Source organism: Fukomys damarensis, unplaced genomic scaffold, assembly GCF_012274545.1.
Source record: "Fukomys damarensis isolate Sample0158 unplaced genomic scaffold, DMR_v1.0_HiC HiC_scaffold_11, whole genome shotgun sequence".
NCBI lineage: Eukaryota > Metazoa > Chordata > Mammalia > Rodentia > Bathyergidae > Fukomys > Fukomys damarensis.
Genome location: NW_022900923.1, coordinates 43,756,169 through 43,771,121, shown reverse-complemented (window position 1 = coordinate 43,771,121; position 14,953 = coordinate 43,756,169). Strand labels below are relative to the sequence as shown.

The 14,953-nt window shown below is 52.1% G+C and overlaps 1 long non-coding RNA gene across 1 annotated transcript; it reads left to right on the top strand.

Annotated features, from left to right (window-relative positions):
* The first annotated feature begins 9,313 nt into the window (after positions 1 to 9,313).
* Positions 9,314 to 13,426, top strand: LOC104854528. Its single transcript, XR_778139.2, has 3 exons — positions 9,314 to 9,368; positions 11,968 to 12,086; positions 13,324 to 13,426. It is a non-coding gene; the product is annotated as an uncharacterized LOC104854528 (long non-coding RNA).
* The last annotated feature ends 1,527 nt before the right edge of the window (positions 13,427 to 14,953 follow it).

Below are 14,953 nucleotides of genomic sequence, written 5' to 3'. Positions count from 1 at the left end.
ACTTAAGGAGACCTAGCCTCATAATACAAAGTAAAAATGGCCGGGGATGTAGCTCAGTGTGCAGGTTCTGTGTTCCATCCCCAGTACAACCACCAATAAATAAATAAATAAATAAGAAAAAAAAGTTGAAGTTGTGCAATGTAGTGGAAGTGAATGAAATAAAACAGTCGCACTGGGACCTTCAGGACTGCCCTCTGCTACAGTGGTGACCACCGGTGGCCAAGACATGGTGTCTTATGCTCACAAATGCTTGGCACCCGAACCCCCACTCCCTCCCTGCCCTCTCGTGCCAAGGGCTGACATTGATGCCCTTCAGCATTTCAAGAGCTTTGAATGATCAAGGGCTTGAATCAGAGACTCCGGGGCCCTGCCAGCTCTGTGTGCTCAGAGCCACAGAGAAGGGGTTCAAAGTGTCTGGGAAGAAGAAGCGGACAGCCTTGCAATCCCTAGTCACCCTCAGGGAGCTGAGGTGCCCCCCTGCGCCCCTGTGTCCTATTTGCATCTGGTGCAGTCAGGCATTGTTTAAAAACTTGGTTCTGGAGCTGCACAGCCCAGACTGGAACTCCACCTCCGCCCTTTCCTAGCCATATGAACGTTATGACAAAGCCACCGAATCTCTCCAAGCTTCAACCTCTGTGTTTTAAGGTGTTTACAATAGTGCCTGCACATGGTTAGCTCTCTGTGTGCTTTGTTTTTATTTCGGGAGTACTAAGGCTCTAATTCTGGGCCCCCCACATGCTAGGCAACTACTCTACATCCCCAGGCCTTTTAAATTTTTATTTTGAGACAGTGTCTCCCTAAGTTGCCCAAGATGGTCTGAAACTTGTGGACCCTCCTGCCTCAGCCTCACAAGTGGCTGAGATTGCAGATCTGCACCACAGATGCACCCAGCTGGCACTGTCACTGCCTTTTCGACATTGTGTCTCAGTTACTTTTCTTCCTCCCCGGGCCAAGCAGGCAGGCCAGAAGTCTTTGTTGAGTTGTGACTGACTGCATAACAATGTGCATGCCAGTGTGCAGGGCTGGAGAACGGTGCTGCTGGAGTGGGCGGGGTCTGAAGGAAGACTCCAGGGTCTCAGGCCTGGTCTCCTCCCACGCTTCTTTTCCTGCTCCCGGACCCCTGGGTGCCTTGACCCTTTGCCAAGGAATGAAAGTTTCGGGCTGGGCTCTGGGGCGAGAATGCAGTGAGGTGGAGTCTGGAGCCAGCGCAGAGGATTTCAGCTTCCATTGCTGGGCTCCTGGCCCAGGGACAGCCTGCGTGGCCCTGTGGGACGGATGAAGAAGCCCGGGCCGGGCAGAAGGCACCCTGGGAACCCCAGGATGCAGGCACAGAGATGGTGGTCCTTGTAGGGCCTGGCCCAGCAGGCTGGGAGGGGAGGAGGGGCACAGTCTGGGAAGCCCAGCCCTTCCGGGAGCCCTGGGGTGGGGATGGGGGAGACACCGAGGGCCCCACTCGGCAGTGTGGAACCTGAAGCTCATGCCAGGGGTGACTGTTCTCAGGGGCTCCCGGCAATGGCTTCTTGTCACCTGCTGTGGGTGGGGCTCCAATCATCAGCAATGGACAGATGGTCGGATCTAGGCTGAGGGCTGTCATTGGGATCATACAACTTGTGGCCTTCTGTGACTGATTTCTTTCTTTTAGTATGTCTTCAAGGTTCATCCATTCCAAGGTTATTTCATTCCTGTTTACAGCTGAATAATATTCTACTGTTTGAATGTAGCACATTTTATCTATTCATCAGTTAATAGACATTTGTGTTGTTTCTGCTTTATGGCTATTATCAGTTAAGCAGTTATGAACACTTGTGTACAAGTGTTTGTTTGAGCATATGTTTTCCAGTTCTCTTGGGTGTGTACCTAGGAGTAGAACTACTGGGTCATATGCTAACTCCATGTTTAACATTTAGAGAAACTGCCAAAGTTCTTTTCCAAGCATCTGCACCATTTTACATTTCCACCAGTAATGCACGAGGCAATTTGAGGCAAGATTTTCACTTAGAATTTTGCTTAGGAAGTGATCCCAGGAGCACAGGTAGAAGCGTGGGGCCGGGAGAGAAGGGAAGGCAGCCGATAATGGGTCATTATCAGGCAGTTACCACCGAGAGCCACAGAAGCGCTAGGCCAGAAGGGCAGCTCTGCAGCCAGCTTGCACTCGGGGTCCTCCCACCTGAGGGGCAGGCAGTGGGTGTGGGAAGTTTTCAACAACTTTCAACAGCCATTGGTCGAGAGCTTCCGGCTGTGTGTGTTAATTTCCTGTTAATTCTCTTCTTCTTGATGCCAAGGCGAGCCAAGCAGGCACAGCAGGCGGAAGTCATCTGACAAAGATGCAGATGCTGGCAGAGGGAGTTCAGCCCGCTGTGGTTAGGGCAGAGGTGAGCAGGCGCCGCTGCACCTGCCACCGAAGCTCCCGCCCTCAGGAGCTGCACTGTGCCGAGAGCTACAGACAGACATGTGCTGTGTAGCCAGGCAGGAAAATATAGCAGGGACAGGGAGGAGAGAGATGTGGGAAGCTGTGTCAGCCCAGGGCTGGCATCCTGAGGATTTTAGCTGAGATCTGAATGGAATGAGCGACAGGCTGTCTGAAGCCAGCTGCATGTCTGCGTTAGAGCCCGGGCTACCAGAGTGACAAGAGCCAAGGCGCTGCATTAAGTCAGCTTTCCCATCACTGGGACAAATCATCTGACACGCACAGCCTGAAGGAGGGAGGTCCATTTGGCTTACGGTTCAGAGGATTCAGTCCAAGGTCAGCCAGCTCCAAAGTCCGTCGGCCTGGCAGACCAGCCTGGTAGAGGAAAGCTGTTCGCCTCCTGGTGGCCAGGCTGCAGAAGCGGGGAGCAGCTGGGGCCAGAGAAACATCACACGCTCCCCGTCGCACCCCGGAGACCCACCTGTTCTGACCAGGCCTCGTGTCCCAACAGCACAGTTAGCTCTGAACTCTTCAGGGGATCAATTCAAGGATGAGTCTCGCACCCCATGATCCTGTCACTTTTCCAAAGCCCCACAACTAAGCCCATGAGATGTGGGGGAACTTCCAGATGAAACCGTGCCAGGGATTGAGAAAGTGGGGAGTAACCGTAGCTGTTGGAGCCACTGCGTGAGGACCAGAGTGGTTTCTACAGAGCAAATGAGGCAGAGCCCAGTAAGAAACAAGATCAGAGACACGAGCAGGGGCCTTGCCAAGTTGGGCTGGGTTGGAAATAGGTTAGATTTTGTTCAAAGGTAATAGAAGCCACTGATGACCAGAGCAGGGAGTTTCTGGTCTGGTTTATTGCTTAGTTTCTTGCTGCTGGGTCTCAGGAGTGGTGAAACTCCCTACGCAGCCGTCAGTGGGGCTGTTAGGCCTCCAGACTGTCTAATTTTGCTACTGGGCACCTGGCCTGAGCTGACGCCCTACATTCTCCCCTTCACTTACTGTTTCCCCGCACTGCTCTGCTGTTGTAGGCGCTGGCCAGGGAACATGCTTACTTCCAGCCCTGCCTTCAAGGGACCTTGTCCCAGGGTCCTTGTCATACTGGAAAGAACAAAAACATTCCCGGAGAGCCTATGGGAGAATCGATGGAGGCTTTGGACTCCAGAATGAAGCAGCCACAAGGGGTACATAGGGCTGCAGATGCTTTGAAATTTCAGAGGTGTCAGAGGGACTCCAGGGGCCGACCAGCCTTGCTCTCCTGGCAGACGCTGGCCCTACCTCCAAAGAAGGTGTCATCTTCCTCCCTAGCAGAGACCCTAGGCCGCGGTAGAGGAGGGCACGGCAGGCAGGATCTCCCCAGCATGGAGAAGACAGCAAGGACTCCAGAGTGGAGGACCAGAGTGTGCTCATCAGCTGCTCCAGGCCTGTGGCCTGGGAGGAGGAGGGGCAGTGCGGGGTAGGGGAGGAAGGAGGCGCAGCCTGGCCACAGGGGAATATTGATGAGTTTTCAGGCAAGAAGTGACGGAGCTGGTGGGGATGGTGTAATGAAGACAGATGATGCCAGGCCAGCTCTATGCATCTCCTGCTGGAGGGGTGGGGCGGGCTGCCAAATGCCCACTGCCCTCTCCTTTGGCATCGAAGTTCTCCAGCTGCCTCAGCCTCTCCCCTGCCATCCTCTGCCCCCTCCCCTTTTCTGCTCCCTACTTGGCTTTCTTGGGATGAGGCCCTTTCTCCTCCACTTTTCTCTCTTCTGCCTTCTCTCTCCATTTCTACCCTTGTCTGTTTGCAGCTTTTCCTGCTCATTTCTCTCTGTGGCCACCCCAACCCCGGCCTCCCCACTGTGTCCTCCAGAGTGGCGTGTAGGCTTTTCTCAGGGGCCTTCTGCCCTCTGGCAGTGCCCTAGACAAAAGCCAACTCCACCTCGCCAACACCTGCCCACTATGCGCTGGCAAACCCTGCGGCTGTGGCTTTCTTCAGAGTCCAGGTTGGGAAAGGCCAGGAATTATTTTTCTCTGATTCATTCATATTCTCTCTCTCAGGATTGGACCCAGGGACATGCCCTGAGATGCATCCCAGCCCTTTCTTTCTTTCTTTCTTTTTTCTTTTTGGATTGTTCCTTTCTTTATTTTTGAGGTGGGGTTTTAATAAGTTGTTAAGTTTACCCAGGCCTGGCTCAAACTTTCCATCCTCATGCCTCAGCCTTCCTGAGTGTGCCCCCCATTGTGATAAAACACATAGAACATAAATTTATTATTAACAGCATTTAGTACATTCACAGTTGCTATACTTTTAATCTCGAGTGCCCACGGATTAAATGCTGGATCACCTCATGTGATTTGTGGGAGGTGGAGCACTGTGGGCCTTTTTTAGGCCACTGGGGGTGTGCTTCAAGGGAACAGTGGTATTGCAGCCCCTTCTCCTTTCTCCCTCTTGCTTGCTGGCCAGGCCCCAAGCAACAGGACCAACAGACCATGGACCAGACCTTCCAAAACCGTGAGCCAGAATAGAACTTGTCTCTTTTTAAATTGACTTATCTCAGGTATTTGGAATAGTAACAGAGAACTTACTAATGCAACAGTGTGCATCATTACTGCCATGGAAAGAGCATTTCATCAAAAGGAAACCCCATACTATTAAGTTACTTCCCATCCCCTCTTCCTTTCAGGCCCTGGAAACTGCTAATTGGCTTTCTGTACCTAGGGATTTGCCTGATCTGGGCATCCCACAGAAACAGATGCATACATGTGACTTTTCATGTCTGACTTCTTATGTTTAGCTCAAGGTACAATGTCTCAGTACTTCAGACCTTTTATCCTGGCTTTAAATATTCTGCAGTAGCATTATGCCATATTTTTTCCATCCATCCATCTGTCCATCCATCCATCATCCATTGGACATTTGGCATGATTGGGGCCATCAGAAACAGAAGCCCAAGTAATGGCTTCTACCTATGTGGCTTTGAGTAGCCAGGTACACCTTTGAACCGGGACAGTTTTACCTGTATATCAGAACTATAAAATTTTCCATCCCTAGTGCTGTTGTAGAGCTTAAGAAAAAATCACCTATGGTCCTCCAGCTTGATGGGCGGCACACTGCATCTCATTGTTCTCATTTGCTACAGAACTTGGATCCGTATTCAATAAAGAGTCATAGTAAGTCAGGTGGGCTAATGTCTGCTATTGTGTTCTCCATCTTCTAGACCATTTAATCAATTTTTAATGCATTGTTTCTCAAATTTTAGTGTCTTTGAAGTTGGCATCCATCTTACAACCAGTGATTGGGCAGTAATTGTCAGTTGTCTTTATTTTGTAGTGATTTGTAAAATAATTGTGCTTATTACAATCAGTGGATGAAGGTTGGTAGAATATGCCAGGCACGCCAAGCTCGGTGAAATGAAACTGACTTCCTAATGAAGTCCTTGTGATAATGGGACCTTGTAAGTTAACCCATGTCCCAGCTGAGGAGATCTCAGCTGAGTGAGCTGCTTGAGATGGAAAGACTGATTTACTGGAGGTGACATGACGTCTGCAGCATCATTTCCAAAGCCACGCAGGCACACCTTCCGGGCACAAATGGCTGTAAAGCACATGCTGCCATGATAAGGCCAGAGAGTCAAGGAGACCGCATATGACCAGGCTTTGTAAGCTGGGGTGCTTGAAGGATGTGAGAGGTTATTGCTCTCTCATCTCCTGAAGCACCGCCTCCCTGCTCTGCCTCCTCCACCCTCTCTAGCACAGGAGCAACCACATACAAATACTGAATATTTTTGCCTTCATTAAGACAGACCAGATATTGTAATTATGTCCCAGGGAGCAGAGGGCTCCACCGAAGGGAGGAGGGGCAGGTGGCTCAGAGTCACTCAGCCATGCAGAATTCATGAGCTTGGCTAATTGGGCATCTCCACTAAGAAGCATAATTTAGCTGCTTGAGAAGGAAACCATTGCCTGGTTGTCCTAGCCCCGCTCAAACCTCGTCTCCTTCTGGAGTCTTCCATGGGCCAGGAGGCCTCTGACTTCTCAGTGGCAGGCCGACAGCCTGGCCTGCACATGCACAGCTCCTGGGGAAGTCTCCTTTGCCCTGCTAGACAGGGAACTGTTGGAGGGCAAAGTGTGTGAGCCCTAACCGGGGCTCATGGTGCATAGTGGGTATAGAGCCAGAGTATCGGGAGGTAGGGGTCAGAGCAGCGTCCAGCCAGATGGCTGGCATGGGCCAGCCCTCTCTAGAGCTGGTGACAGATGAGATTCTTAGGAGATTACCTAAGAGAACGTGCTTCAGTAGAGAAGGGTGAATCTCTGCATTTTTAGCAAGCTTCCCATTAACACCATGCTCAGTTCAGCAAGAAACCCCTGAGTGTGAGGATGGAGCTAAGGGATCCTGCAGGTGCTTCCCATCCCGACGGCCTGAGATGTATATTCCTGTCTTCTAAGCGTTCGCTTCCCCTTGCCCTTGTCATAGAGGCCATCTGTGTGCCTCGGTGCTGCCAGAGTAGGCAACTGAGGCTCAGCTCAAGCTCAGGGAAAGCCGGAGAGGATGGAATCACTGCCCCTGATCCGAACAAGAGCACAAGGGAGATGGGAAGGCAAAGCGGGGCAGTGAGCTGGGGCTGAGGGCAGCCGGGAAAGAAGGGGCCGAGCGGCCAAGCAGGAGGTGCGCTTGGACCTTGGCGGTCTCTGAGGGCAGGCCGGTCCTGTACCCTCCTACTGCGACCCAACCAGTCGGTCAGAGAAGGGACACCAGCTGGACCCCTCTCTGACTGCACCTCCAAGAGGGCTCACGAGGTCCCCAAGAAGAGCGGGCTGCTGAGGTTTAGCAGCACTAACGTCAGAGGGCCAGGACAACACCCAGCACCTGTGTGCACACCCAAGTCCACAGAGCGGGTGGCCTGGACTGATGCCACAGAGACCGCCGTCCTAACCCTTCACCTGCGTCTCTGATGGCTCCCCTTGTCAGAGGTGGGCACGTATGCACTGCCTAACTTAATCTCTGTGCCAATCCTGCTGCTAAACTCCTGGGAGAGGCAGGAGATGGGGCCAAACTTGAACAACATCACCTGATTCTTTTGGCCCTGAGCGTTGCACCTCTTCCTCAGAGGTCCACCTCGGCCCTCAGCCCTCTCTCCTTCATCCTCTCCAGCCTGTCCCCGCCTCTCTGACAGCAAGGGGCTTACAGCTCGGCTCAGTATGTGTCTGGGCTCAGGATGCCTCCCTTCTGTAGATGTGGCTCTGTGGTGGGACTTTCTGGAATTCTTGCCACACCGTGACAACCTCAGCACGCTGTCCTGTGGAGTCCCAAGACTGGGGCTTCTGGGTCTCCTGCAAACTTGTTCTTAGACAGTGGGCGTTATGTGCAGGAGTTCAGGGTCATTCCTGTTTGAACGTGTTCATCTATGTGCTTCTTGGGTGTGCCTACCCCATCCTCTACATGCACGCATACATACATATGGACACACACATGCACGAGTACACACACATTCCTCTCTGTGCAAAGGTGTACATTTTGGAAAATCTGCCCATGGTGACCGTCTGTTTGCTGTCCTTCTTCAGAGTAGGGAGACAAGGAGCCTCCTGACCCCATGGTGTACTCAAGCAGGCAGCTTCATGACGAGAGGAGGCTCTAAACCAGGCTGCCTCGGTTGGAAACCCAGGACTGGGCACTCAGCTCTGTGGCCTCGGGAAGTTAATTTTGTCTCTGTGTTCAGGGATCTTTCTTGTAAAACTAGGATAACTGTACCAACCTTACTTGTTAGTTTGAGGGTTGAATGTGGTTCTAATTGGAAATGCCTCCTCCTCCTCCTTGCCCTGCTGCTTCTGGTTTTTCTGGGGTCTCCAGTCCTGCTTTCCTGCCTTGACATCTTCTTGAATCTGCTCAATCATGCTTGGCCTGAGTTACAAAGGAGCACCCAGGATTCTATGCTGGGAGGGCTTCAGCTGAGCCCAATCCAGCCCCTTTGTTGTACAGTGAAAAGACCCCAGCCCCCTGCACCCGTCTACTGCTTTCTGCCATCCGGTCACTGCGTTACACCTTTCCCCTCTCCAGCTCGCGTAGCTGTGGGATCAGGCAGCCGCTTCTCCAAAGCAGCCAGTGAGTGCCGCACTGCCAGCTTGCTGGATTTATGGCTTTCTGTGCGATGGCAGGGTCCTCCGGGGGCCGTGCAGCTCAGGAGTGATGGGCCAGCAGAGACCGGCTTTCAGTGCACTTGGCCCAACTTGTCCATCACCTCCTGGAGCCGGTTGCGTGGAGAAGACAAAAGGAAATACCAGGGCCAACATGCTGACCACATGTTTATGTTCCTCATTCAAATCCGAAATCCCCCATCGGGCCTGCTGGGAGTGATTCAGCAGAGAGACGCAGAGACAGGTCTCCCACAGGGAGGAAGGAGGACCGCAGGGAGGACTCTGTCGGTCCTGGCGGCGGTGTGGTCCTGCTCCATAACTCAGTAAAGCTGTGCCCGAGGGCCAGGGCACTGTGATGAGAAGGGGGTGGACAGGGGCTCCGATTTCTCTAAATTCTCCTCCATTCTCTCCAGAGCAAGGTTAATAATTATGAAACCAGCTTCAAGAAAATACCCAGCCTCCATCAAAACCACCGCCTTTAGCCCCTCTGTAGAAATTCTGGGCCCAACCCTCTGCCAGAGAGGAACGTGGGGAGGCCTCACTGGAATATTTGAGTTAATTTTATGTTCGTGATGATGGATGTTGGGTAGCTACTTTTTTTCCAAATAAGGAAAAAAATATAACCATTTCTTAAGATAAAGGGCATTCTAACACACAACATACACAGCACACAAAGAATGGACAAAATGTCAGACTAAAGGACAATCCTTCAAACCAGATTAATTTGGCTTCATTGAAACACCGCTAGCTTGTCTATATTTGCTTTCTGCAGCAGAAGTGTGACGCTGAGCCTGGAGTCCTGGGATCGAACTCAGGATCTGCCACTGAGCCCGGTGTGACTTCGGGTAAGGAAACCAGCAGAGGTGGACGTCGCACGCTGCCATCCGTCTCTCCATCTGCCAAACAGGGGAGATAACCCTGACCTCGCAGGGTGGGCAGAGTGGGGGAAGGGCGGACGCTGCCAGGTGTTCATGAAGAGATAGGCCGGTGGCCCCGGAGAGTTCTGTAGATTCCCAGGACGATCCAAGGAAGTAGGTGTCACCATGACCACCGCACCAGGCAGGAAACCGAGGCTCAGAAGATGAGCGTAGTCACAGGCCCAGAGTTAGCACCTCTGCCTGCTGTGTACAGAGCCCAGGCAGAGAGGAGGGGAGGGAGGGGATGCGAGCAAGCTCCTGGTCCGGGTCTCACCTTGTCTGTGGAGGAGAAAGAGAGGCCATCGCCATGACAGGAGGCAAGGGAGTGCTGGGGGTGCAGACTCAGGGAAGTCTGTGTGGCCCTGCGGCTCCAGGACAGGTGGCCACCATCACTAAAAGTTGTTTTGCAGCTCGTTTTCTCTGTGACACGCAAACAAACAAGGGACACTGTCTTGTTTGTGGAGAAAAAACAGATTTAAAATAAAACCCTCATTGTTAAATCCCTAGAACTACTGGTACTGTACAGCAGTACCTGGCACAGAGTAGCAAATTGTTTGTTTTGTTTTGTTTATTGCAGTCTTGGCGAGTGAAATATTGCAGTCCTGGCGAGTGAAACCAGGCCTTCATACTGAGCTACATCCCAAGCCATTTTTATTTTTTATTTTGAGACAGGGTATCACTAAATTGCAAAGTTGCCCAGGCAGGGCTCAAACTTGCAATCCTCCTGCTTCAGCCTCCCAGAGGGCTGAGATTATAGGCATTCACTGCCACACCTAGCTATAAACTCATTCATTTAATAAATATTATGGGGCACCTACTATGTACTGGTTGTGATGCAGGTGCTGGCGAGGAAAGAGTGACAAAAGCAGATTAAAGCCCTGCTCTTATAGCAAACATAGAAACGAATGGGTTAAAAAAAAAGAGAAAGAAACCAACAGGTGAAACAATGTGCCATAAAGCTGTGACTAAAACAAGAGAGAGTACTGGGACAGCCACAGCCGGCAGTGGAGGGGCTCTTCTCAGGCTGATGAGGAAGCTGTTCAGGCCAGCATACAGGAAGGGTGTTCCAGGCAGAAGGAGCAGTGGTTGCGAAGCCTGGTGGCAGAAACAATGCTGGATTCTGCTGGGAGCCACAGAAAGGAGTGACAGGTGGAGAGGAGTCGAAGGCAGGGAGGTCTGGTAGAAAATGAGAGGCAGGGGGTTCAGATCATGTAGAACCTCATAAGCCAAGTTAAGAAGCTTGGATTTTATTCTAATTCCAGTAAGAAGTCTTTGGAAGGAATTAAGCAGTGGGGGGAGTGTGATCCGATCGATGCTTTAAAACATTCCCTCTTGCTTTTAGGAGGAAAGTAGACTTCCAAAGAAGGGTGAGTGGGAGAGGGGAGGGGAGCGGCTGCTGCAGTCCGGGGGAACAGAGGGGGCTGCACGTAGTGGTGGGATTTGCTTACAGATTTGCTTGCTGTACAGGGCGAGGCAGAGAGGAGTCAGGACACCCTGGGGGTGTTGGACAGAGCTCATGGTGCTAGTAAATGAGACCGCGGAGGAACATGTTGGGGCAAGACGATAGAAATCAAGAATTCCACTATGGACACATTAAGCTTGAAATACCCAGTAGACATTGTTACAGCTTCCCCAAAAAGATCTGCAGAAGCCCTGGTTGCCATTGCCAGTGGATATGGCCTTAGTTGGAAATTAGGTCTTTGTAGATGTGATGGAATTCTGATAAGGTCCCATGAGTGGCCCTAATCAGATGTGACAATTGTCTAAGAGGAACATTGGACCTAGACACACACAACATGAAGATGCATCCAGAGGCCACCAGGCAAAGATGGAGAGGAGCGAAGCTGGGGTGACTTTGCCATGCCCAGGAAGGCCTGGGGCCACCCGCAGCAGCAAGAGGCAAAGAAGGAGCCTCCCCTCCAGGGCTCAGAGGGAGTGGATCCTGCCGACACCTTGATTCCAGACTTCTAGACACCCCAACTGTAAGACAATTCATTTCTGTTGTTTCGAGTCCCCTGGAGCTTGGCACTTTGTTTCGGGAGCTCCGGGAAAGCTGGCGGGACATCCCCGTGGGTATTTGGTTTCTAAGTTATAGGATGGAATGTGATTGCCTAGAGATTGTGTAGGGACAGTTGCGAGAAGAGAGCCCAGGGAGAGACAGATGAAGGGTCACCGAGGCAGGTGTGGGAGCGTCTCAGGAAGGGAGGGTCTGCAGTGTCACTCTGGTGGGCCATCCAGCCAGGCTGGCTTCCACCCGTGGATTTGGGAAGGTAAAGGTTATTGATGACCTTTTTTGAGAAAGATTTCATCAAGGTGTTGGGGACAAAAGACACCCTGGAGGGAGCTGAACACAGGAGATATATATTTATATAGATTGGTCTATCTATCTATCATCTATATTTTTTTATACCGGGGATCAAACTCAGGCAGGCAGCAGAACCACTGAGCTAAATCCCCGGCCCATACAGGATGTATTTTAAGGTGGGAAACTTTGAGGTTCATTTTTACACAAGTGGTTATAATCTAGGGGCTGACGATTGAGGAGACGGAGGGAGAACTGCAAGGGAGCTGCATCAGTAGAAGGGACCCACTCAACCCAGATGGGAGCAGACTTCACCTTGCCTACCTGCAAGGAAGGCAGAGCGTGTGAGTGGTCACAGACGGGGTGCAGGACTTTGTGACGAGAAAATGTTCATCTATTTACACTGATTTGTGTTTCTTATATCTATGAAACGTGGGGCAGGGTCTATGCGGGATGGTGCTGGAGGTCTGGAGAGAGGATGGAGCAAGAGGGAGGGAGGGAGGGCCGAAGAGAGAATACAAGACAGGCTTTGGAGACAGGGAAGAAGGGAGTGTAGAAGGCTTGCTGGGTAGGGTTGAGTGCTCTTTTGAGATTTAAAGGGATAAGTTTAGAATGAGACCTGTCAGTGAGCACGTCGTCGTATGGCTTTCTTAGTTCAGCTCCTTGGGGACAGATGACATGTAGGTGGCAGCTGGGTTTAACCAGGACTGGGGTGTTGCACAGTAAGCACAATGGAAGGAAAGAGAGGCAGGGAGGGTGAGGGAGCAGTAGGAAGGCCCACGGACACTAAGCGGGTAGGGCTGGAAGGACAGTCCACTTGGCTGCTGAGCTGCTCCCGGGAGAGGGGAGAACTGTCGGAAGGAAGGAAGGAAGGGCTTGACGAAAGTGAGTTTGGAGGCAGGGGAGGCATTGGTGCCAGATGCCTGTAACGGGGAGGACACAGCCACGTCTGGGCACATGAGTAGAGAGGAGGGCAGCTGGCGAGGATCCTGACTTCCGGCAGAGGAGGAAATCTGGCAGCCCATGGAGCGGCTGCAGGGCTTCCCTACCTCGGCCTGCCTGTGGGGAGGGCTGCTGGGGAGGCAGCATTGGCAGGGGCCAGCCAGGGCTCAGGAGAGCAAGACGGTGACAGGAACGCTCAGGGAAGGGCCCACGGACAGAGGACCTCTGTCGCAAGCAGCCAGAGTTTGGGGGACATGGGGAGAGGTGGGAAATGGCTCTGTTAGTAGCCGTGCCGAGTTTTGGGAATCACAGGCTGTGGGACTGTGGCTGCTACGGGACGCTGGCATCTGTGATACGCGGGGTGGTGGGGCTTTCCTGACTCTGGCCCTGAGGAAGGCAAGTGGTCAGTTAAAGATACAGGGGCCAGGAGTGTGCTTCAGTGGCGGAGTACGAGGCTAGCATGAGTAAGGCCACGGCACACAGCGCACACAGTCCAAAGCGTCTGGGTGGCGAATACCAGGAATCCACGGATCAGAGGGATAAGTGAAGCCAGTGCCGGGACCCGTAAGGTGTCTGGCGCTGTGCTGGGCACATGGCGTGACACTGGTCTAAACCGCGGCTCTGCTTCTGTGTCCCTAGCCTGCCCTGATGCTCTGGACCTGTAACGGGAGCAGACCTCAACCCACACTGCCAGAGCAAGTGCTCCGAGTCCCGGGGGTGACGAGAATCTCTCACTTCCATTTTCACGACTAACTGGGGACGAGACTGCATTCGGTTTCCCCCCAATGAGGATGAGGTGGACTGGAGGCAAAGAGGCGGGTCAGGAAGGTAACCTGGCCAGCGCTGGAGCTGCAGGGCCTCCCGGGCCTAGACTGAAACGTCTCTTCTCTGGGAAGGTCCTAGCAGAGGTGGTGGCTTTCCTTAGACCCAAAGGTGGTTATTGCAGCCCTGGGCCTTTGGCTTCCCTTCCTTTTCCCTTTAGCTGCTTCTTCAGAAGAAATTATTCTGCTTCTTTTAATTTCCCTTTTCTGGTTTTCTGGTCACATTTGTCCCTCCTTGTTTTACCGACGCTGGGGTCTCTTTGTCCCTTGCCCTCCCCAGGTTCTCCTGCGGAGTGCTTCCTGTCTGTCCCAGCCCCTTCCCACACCACTAGATATAGAGTCCAAATTTTGTTCTTTTTTTGTGTGTGGTACCGGGATCGAACTCAGGACGTTGTGCTTCTGAGGAAGGCTGTGGAACCACTGAGCTAAATCGCTGGCCCTGAACTTTGTTCTTTTAACGGGGCCTCTAATATTCTCATTGATGTTGCACCCGAGGGTCTGGGGTCACCTGGCCTGGCCTCTGAGGGCTGAGAGTGTCTCTTTGTGCTAGCTATGAATGGCGGCCCTGTTCTGTCCTGGGCCCTCAAAACCTGCAGGGTAACTGGAGAAAGCCCCCTCCCCTCCTTAGGCTATGCACCTGCTGCTCTTGGTTTTCCTTGGGGGCCACAGGGTGCCCAGGAGGCAGCCAGCTCTCTAAGCCTTGGGTGTGAGGCACCAGCTTAGCAGACCAGGAGTCCTGCCCTGCCCTGCCCTGCCAACACAATGGGGGTCACCCAAACGTGGCCTCTGCTCCTCGCCCCCACTCATCTCCTTACCAGTGGGGATTTGCATCTCCTGCCAGCACAGCAGGGCTGCTAGGATGCTGTTTCCCTCTGGGGCAGGGGGCTTGAACTGCAGATTTTTCAGGCTGGAAAATATCGCACCCAGTTGGCCATCCACACCCTTGCCTGGAGACAGTAGTGTGCAAACCCTTGGGCCAGCCTTGGCCTTGCTCTCTGGCAGAGTGATTTTGCTTGATAGTCCCAGTTTTTCAAACTACAAATATCCACCCACCCCATCAGAGGTGCATAGAGTGCTTGCTTTAATGTTGCTGTTGTATTGCTTTATTATGGCATTAAAATTTTTCATTATTCATTTGGGATAGGTCATGCATACACATGGTACAACATCACAACTGCTAGAAGGTAGACAAGCAGGGGCCATATTCCCCAGCTCCCTTCCCAGAAGTAACTACTGTTACCACTGTCTTGTGTATCTGTCCATAGCTGATCCACACATGTATCTTACTCATTTTTTGTGATAGCCCTTTTGTGTGTGTGATGGTGCTGCTGCTGCTGGACTGAACCCAGAGCCTTCAGGCTAGCCTTTTTTATTTTTCATTTTAATCTGAGACAAGCTGTTGCTAAGTTGCTAATTTTTTTTTTTTTTTTTTTTTTTTTTTTTTTTTT